General features: G+C 46.2%; 1 pseudogene; it reads right to left on the bottom strand.

The window, feature by feature from the left end:
• Positions 1 to 325: 325 nt before the first annotated feature.
• On the bottom strand, positions 326 to 422 carry LOC123567023 (small nucleolar RNA U13; annotated as a pseudogene).
• Positions 423 to 6,000: the final 5,578 nt, after the last annotated feature.

Genomic DNA, 6,000 nt, shown 5'->3' with positions numbered 1-6,000 from the left:
TGAGTTCTTTATGCCTGAATTTTTATAATAAAATCTTTTTTTCTCCCACCCTCAACTGATGATAGCTTGAGTTGTTTTCTGTAACTTCCAACGAAAGAAATACTAACTTTATGTGGATTGTCATTTGTCTCTAGAACTTTTTTTCAGAGACTAGGTCTCACAGTGTTGCCCAGGCTGGAGTGCAGCGATATTCACAAGTCCAGTCATTTCACACAACAGCCCCAACTCCTGGGCTCAGGTTCAGTCTCCCGAGCTCTTGGCTCCTGGGCTCTTGGCTCAGTCTCCCGAGTAGCTGGGACCACATCGAACTTTTATTTTCCCCCCACATCAGATGGGTAACATGCCAACATTCTAACAAGGTTTGATGGAGGCACATCTTACACATAGTGTGAAAATCCAATCATCATGAACTATGAAAGAATCAGAACTTTTAAATGTGTTTTTTTTAGTTGTATCAGAGTTCAGTCAGGAAACAAAAATTACTATAGCTATTTCAAGCAGTAAGGGATTTATAAAACCGTTGGAAGAGTTTGATACTCGAAGTTCAGGGAAGACCATCAATAGCTCCCAGCTCACCACTAGGCTCAGAGAATGAGGTACTTGTTATACCTGGCCAGCTTAACTGCTCCAGAAACTGCTCTGTTACAAATGCTTACAATATCTTACTGAAGTTGAAAAGGGAGGTGGAGAAGGAGATGTTGGAGGAGATGTTGGTTCAGTAGCTTCCAAAATTAACAAGAGATTTACTCATCTAATAACCATACTGGCCAGGCACGGTGGCTTATGCCTGTAATCCCAGTGCTTTCGGAGGTTGAGGTGGGCGGATCACAAGGTCAGGAGTTTGAAACCAACCTGGCCAACATGGTGAAACCCGTCCCTGCCAAAAATACAAAAAATTAGCTGGGTGTGGTGGCAGGCACCTGTAATCCCAGCTACTTGGGCAACTGAGGCAGGAGAATTGCTTGAACTCAGGAGGCAGAGTTTGCAGTGAGCCAAGACCATGCCACTGCACTCCAGCCTGGACAACAGAGCAAGACTCCATCTCAAAAAAAAAAAAAAAAATACCACGGCTGGGCATGGTCACTCATGCCTGTAATCCCAGGACTTTGGGAGGCTGAGGTGGTTGGATCACTTGAGGTTAGGAGTTTGAGACCAGCCTGGCCAACATAGTGAAACCCCGTCTCTACCAAAAAATACAAACATTAGCTGGGTGTGGTGGCACGTGACTGGATTCCCAGCTACTCGGGAGGCTGAGGCATGAGATTCACTTGAACTCGGGAGGTGGAGATTGCAGTGAGCCAAGATCATGCCAAATTCACATGTGGAAGTCCTAACCCCCAGTACCTTTAAAGATAGTACTAAGATAAGATCTTTAGGGTGGGGCCCTGATTCAGTATAAATGTTGTCCTTATAAGAAGAGGAAGGGACATCAGGGATGTGGGTGCAGGTGAGGGCGCAGTAAGAAGGCGACTATCTACAAGCCAAGAAGAGAGACTTCAGGGAAACCAACCCCGCACACTTCTTGATCTTAGGCCTCCAGCCTCCAAAACTGTGAGAAATAAATTTCTGTTGTTTAAGCCACCCAGTCTGTGGTATTTTGTTATAGCAGCCCTGGTAGAGTAATATACTCCTCCCTACCCTGTTTTCATGGAGAAGGTGGTCACGTCACATGGTGGTGGTGGTGGGTGCCTGGGTTGGCAGGGGTTGAGGAGGCAGGCACGTTTAGGGAGAAAACCCTGATTGCCTGACCCCTGGTTTCTTTCCACTAGTTCTCACTGCTATTCTACATTCTGGTCTGTGGACCACTCACTTCCAATGTAATGTTCTAGGATACCATATCGTGAATTAACTTTTCAGAAGTCTGAGATTCTCAGGATGCGGTGTGCTAGATAATAAGATCAGCAATTATGTACCAAAATAATCCAAATTATGATTTCGCCTGGAACATCTCTTAATTCTTCTGAAGTGAGTCTTTATGATGGCTAGCAATCTGCTATTTCTGAGCGAGATACAGAAATTTCAATTTCTCTTCATGCATATGTGCCGAATTTTCAGTTACACACGGTTTTTCATGACCAAATTGATTAGTCTGAGTAGACATCCATGAAATGAAATGTGCAAGGTCCGATTTACAGTTTTAGCCCTAGGAATACAGCATTAGGTATATACAGCCACTGTTTTTCCTCATTCTGTTGGGATTCTTTGAAAGGCATTTCAGTATAATTTATTTGCACAAAATCCACAGAAAAATACTAACTCAATAAAGAGTATAAAGGTGCACGTTACGGGAGAGAAGTTAAACTGAAAAAGTTAGCATGATGCCCTTAATTTAGTGTCACAGTGTCTACTTGCAATTCTTTTTTTTTTTTTTTGTTTTTGAGATGGAGTCTTGCTCTTGTTGCCCAGCCTGGAGTGCAATGGCATGATCTCAGCTCACTGCAACCTCCGCCTCCGCCTCCCGGTTCAAGTGATTCTCCTGCCTCAGCCTCCTGAGTAGCTGCGATTAAAGGCACCTGGCACCACGCCTGGCTAATTTTTGTATTTTTAATAGAAACAGGGTTTCACCGTGTTGGCCAGGCTAGTCTTGAATTCCTGACCTCAGGTGATCCGCCTGCCTTGGCCTCCCAAAGTGCTGGGATTACAGGTGTGAGCCACTGCACCCAGCCCTACCTGCAATTCTTAATGTTAACTCTTGAACTTTTAGTCACTTATACTTTTCACCATACATCAAAGGCAACAGAAATACGTAGTTTTCCCTTTTTTATTATTTGAAGCAAGGAATTATTTCCCTACTTGCATTTTCTTTGTCCAGCTTCATCGAGATATACTTAAGTTATTTATTTATTTTGAGACAGGATCTTGCTTTGTCACCCAGACTTGAGTGAAGTTTCACCATCATAGCTCACTGCAACCTCAGCCTCCTGGGCTCCTCCTGCATTAGCCTTCTGAGTAGCTAGGGAAGCCACCATGCCCGGCTCAGAGGTATAACTTAGTTGCAATAAAAGGCACAGATTTTTTTTTTTTTTTTTTTGAGATGGAGTCTCAGTCTGTAGTCCAGGCTGGAGTGCAGTGGTGTGATCTCGGCTCACTGCAACCTCCACCTCCCAGGTTCAAGTGATCTCTTGCCTCAGCCTCCTGAGTAGCTGGGATTACAGGTGTGCGCCACCACGCCCGGCTAATTTTTGTATTTTTAATAGAGATGGGGTTTCACCACGTTGGCCAGGCTGGTCTTGAACTCATGTCTTCATGTGATCCACCTGCGTTGGCCTCCCAAAGTGCTGGGATTACAGGCGTGAGCCACCACACCTGGCAAAAGGCACAGATTTAAAGTGTGTAATTCAATGTGATTTGACAAATGTATGTAGTTATGTAACCCCCAGTACAGTGATGATATTGAATATTTCCATTACGTCTAAAAGTTCACTTGCATCCGAGTATTTCCATTACGTCTAAAAGTTCACTTGCATCCCTTTGGTGTCACTCCACCACTACTCCAGCCTTTGGCAAAGTCTGATCCGATTTCTGTCACTGTAATTTTGCCTTTTCTAAAATTTCATGGAAGAGGAATCATACAGTATGTTGTTTGTTTATTTATTTATTTATTTGCTTGTTTGAGACAAAGTTTTGCTCTTGTTTCCCAGGCTGGAGTGCAATGGCGCAATCTTGGCTCACCACAACCTCTGCCTTCTGGGTTCAAGCAATTCTCCTGCCTCAGCCTCCCGAGTAGGTGGGACTACAGGTGTGTGCCACCAGGCACGGCTAATTTTGTATTTTTAGTAGAGATGGGATTTCTCCATGTTGGTCAAGCTGGTTGCGAACTCCCAGTCTCAGGTGATCTGCGCACCTCAGCCTCCCAAAGTGCTGGGATTACCCATGTGAGCCACCGTGCCTGTTTTTTTTTTTCTTTTGAGATAAGAGTCTCCCTCTGTCACCCAGGCTGGAATGCAGTGGCGTGATCTCAGCTCACTGCAACGTCTGCCTCTTGGGTTCAAGCGATTCTCCTGCCTCAGCTGCCTAAGTACCACGCCCGGCTAATTTTAGTATTTTATGTTTAGTAGAGATGGGGTTTCACCGTGTTGGCCAGGCTGGTCTCGAACTCCTGGCCTCAAGTGGTTCACCCACATTGACCTCCCAAAGTGCTGGGATTACAGGTATAAGCCACTGTGCCCAGTTTGTGCCTGGCTACTTGAAAAAATACATACATTTTGTAGAGACAGCCTGTTGCCCAAGCTGGTCTCAAACTCCTAGGCTCAAGTGATCCTCCTGGCTCAGCCTCCCAAAATGCTGGGATTACAGGTGTAAGCCACTGCGCCTAGCCTTTTGGCTTGTTTTAAAAACTGGTTTGTCATCTTATTACTGAATTGTAAGAGTTGTTTGTATATTAGGGTACAACTCCTTTATCAAGATATTTGTTTTGCAGATATTTTCTCCCAGGTTTTGGTTTGCCTCTTCTTCCTTCTTTCCTCTTCCCCTCCTCCTCCTCCCCACCTCTTTCTTTTCTCCTCCTCTTTCTTCTCCTTCCTCCTCCTCCTCCCCCTCCTCTTCCACCTCTTTCTCCTCCCTTTCCTCCTCCTGCTTTTCCTCCTCACCTTTAAGGCATGAGGGATAAGTTCTTTGAGTGAACTTTACATGAGCCACAAATATTTGTACAAGGTTGCACTATCCACTGGATTTTGGAAATATCACTGTATTAGTCCATTCTAGCACTGCTATAAAGAACTATCTGAGATTGGGTAATTTATAAAGAAAAGAGGTTTAGGCCGGGCGCGGTGGCTCAAGCCTGTAATCCCAGCACTTTGGGAGGCCGAGACGGGCGGATCACGAGGTCAGGAGATCGAGACCATCCTGGCTAACACGGTGAAACCCCGTCTCTACTAAAAAATAAAAAAACTAGCCGGGCGAGGTGGCGGACGCCTGTAGTCCCAGCTACTCGGGAGGCTGAAGCAGGAGAATGCCGTGAACCCGGGAGGCGGAGCTTGCAGTGAGCTGAGATCCGGCCACTGCACTCCAGTCTGGGCGACACAGGGAGACTCTGTCTCAACAACAACAACAACAACAACAAAAAAAAAAAAAAAAAAAAAGAGGTTTAATTGGTTCACGGCTCTGCAGGTTGTACCAGAAGCATAGCGGCTTCTGCTTCCAGGAGGCTTCAGGAAGCTTCCGATAATGGCGGGAAGGCAAAGACGAAGAGAAGTGTCTCAAGTGGCAGGAGGGGAGCAGGAGGCAGGCGGGGAGGTGTCATATACTCTTATTTTATTTTTTAGACATCGTCTTCCTCTGTCACCCAGGCTAGAGTGCAGTGGTGTGATCTTGGCTCACTGCAATCTCTGCCTCCCAGGCTCAAGCAATCCTCCTACCTCAGCTTCCTAAGTAACTGAGTCTACAGGTGCTCACTACCACACCTGGCTAATTTTTCGTGTGTTTTGTAGAGACGGGTTTTTGCCATGTTGCCCGGGGTGGTCTGGAACTCAAGCGGAAGTAGTTCATCATGTTGGTCTCCCATTTTGGGAGTCAGGCGAGTCTCCTGCCTTGGTCTCCCAAAGTCTGGGATTACAGGCGCAAGCCACTGCATTGGGCTGCCATGGACTTTTATTTTTTTATTTTTATTTTTTTTGAGACGGAGTCTCACTCTGTCGCCCAGGCTGGAGTGCTGTGGCCTGATCTCGGCTCACTGCAAGCTCCGCCTCCCGGGTTCACTCCATTCTCCTGCCTCAGCCTCCCGAGTAGCTGGGACTACAGGCGCCTGCCACCCCGCCCGGCTAATTTTTTTGTATTTTTAGTAGAGACGGGGTTTCACCGTGCTAGCCAGGATGGTCTTGATCTCCTGACCTCGAGATCTGCCCGCCTCGGCCTCCCAAAGTGCTGGGATTGCAGGCGTGATGTCATACACTTATAAATGAGCAGATTTCAGGAGAACTCACTAGAGATCACGGGAAGAGTTCCAACAGGATGCTGCCTAACCATTCACGAAAAATCTGACACATGATCCATTCACCCTTC

This window comes from Macaca fascicularis, chromosome 9, assembly GCF_037993035.2.
Source record: "Macaca fascicularis isolate 582-1 chromosome 9, T2T-MFA8v1.1".
Lineage (NCBI taxonomy): Eukaryota > Metazoa > Chordata > Mammalia > Primates > Cercopithecidae > Macaca > Macaca fascicularis.
This window is presented reverse-complemented; position numbering and strand designations above follow the sequence as displayed.